Genomic DNA, 1,306 nt, shown 5'->3' with positions numbered 1-1,306 from the left:
TCTTGAACACCTGACCTCATGATCCGCCCACTTCATCCCCTGAAAAGTGCTGGGATTACAGGCGTGAGCTGCTGTGCCCAGCCAAGATTTGTTTTTGTTTCTTCCCTTCCTTTCTCTTTCCCTTTCCCTTTCCCTTTCTTCCTTCCTTCCTTCCTTCCTTCCTTCCTTCCTTCCTTCCTTCCTTCCTTCCTTCCTTCTTCCTTCCTTCTTTCCTTCCTTCCTTACTTCCTTCCTTCCTTCCTTTTTTCTTTCTTTCTTTCTTTCTCTCTTTCCTTGTTGTTGTTGTTTTTGAGACAGAGACTTGATCTGTTGCCCAGGCTGGAGCACAGTGATGCAATCTCAGCTCACTGCAACCTCAGTCTCCTGGGTTCAAGTGATTCTTGGGCCTCAGCCTCCCAGATAGCTGGGATTATGGGCGTGGCCCACCACAACTGGCTAATTTTTGTATTTTTAGTAGAAACAGGTTTTGCCATGTTGGCCAGGCTGGTCTCAAACTGCTGGCCTCAAGAGATCCATCCACCTTGGCCTCCCAAAGTTTTGGGATTACAGATGTGAGCCACCATTGTAACAGGGTTTGAGGAAGGTACTTATCACAGATGCACATGAAAAACCCAAACATCATGCTTATGTACTGCAAAAGGATCACAATTATTTCTTTAGAAAGCTGTCTCCCCTATCACATTGAACCCCCCTTTATGGACAGGGACTACATTTTATTTCTCTGTGCTTATCTGAGTGCCTAATATAATAACTAGTAGATAACATACTAACTATAGAGACTTAAAAGATCTGTCTCTGGCCGGGCTGGGTAGCTCACGCCTGTAATCCCAGCAATTTGGGAGGCCGAGGTGGCAGATCACTTGAGGTTGGGAATTTGAGACCAGCCTGATATGTAGAAACCCCGTCTCTACTAAAAATACAAAAAATTAGCTGGGCATGGTGGTGCATGCCTGTAATTCCAGCTACTTGGGAGGCTGAGGCAGGGGAATCACTCGAGCCCAGGAGGCAGCGGTTATAGTGAGCCGAGATCGTGCCATTGCACTCCAACCTGGGCAACAAGAGTAAAATTCCATATCAAAAAAAAGAAAAAAGATCTGTCTATACTGCTCTCTACTCCTAGTTTCCATCACCTCCAATTCATGGACACAGACATTCATTCACAGAGATTTGGGGACCTGGTTCACAATCTTGTTTTCTACCTCAACTCCTACATTATTTTGCTAAGGTCAATATCCCCATCATTGGCTCATCGAATATCCTTGCTTTTCAATCTCTGATTCCAAGAATGAGAAAGATACCTTAAATA

The 1,306-nt window shown here is 44.8% G+C and overlaps 1 non-coding gene across 1 annotated transcript; it reads right to left on the bottom strand.

The window, feature by feature from the left end:
* Window positions 1-543: 543 nt before the first annotated feature.
* On the bottom strand, window positions 544-643 carry LOC118155189 (small nucleolar RNA U13). The gene has a single exon (XR_004745403.1). It is a non-coding gene; the product is annotated as a small nucleolar RNA U13 (small nucleolar RNA).
* Between the last annotated feature and the right edge of the window lie 663 nt (window positions 644-1,306).

Source organism: Callithrix jacchus, chromosome 6, assembly GCF_049354715.1.
Source record: "Callithrix jacchus isolate 240 chromosome 6, calJac240_pri, whole genome shotgun sequence".
Classification (NCBI taxonomy): Eukaryota; Metazoa; Chordata; class Mammalia; order Primates; family Cebidae; genus Callithrix; species Callithrix jacchus.
This window is presented reverse-complemented; position numbering and strand designations above follow the sequence as displayed.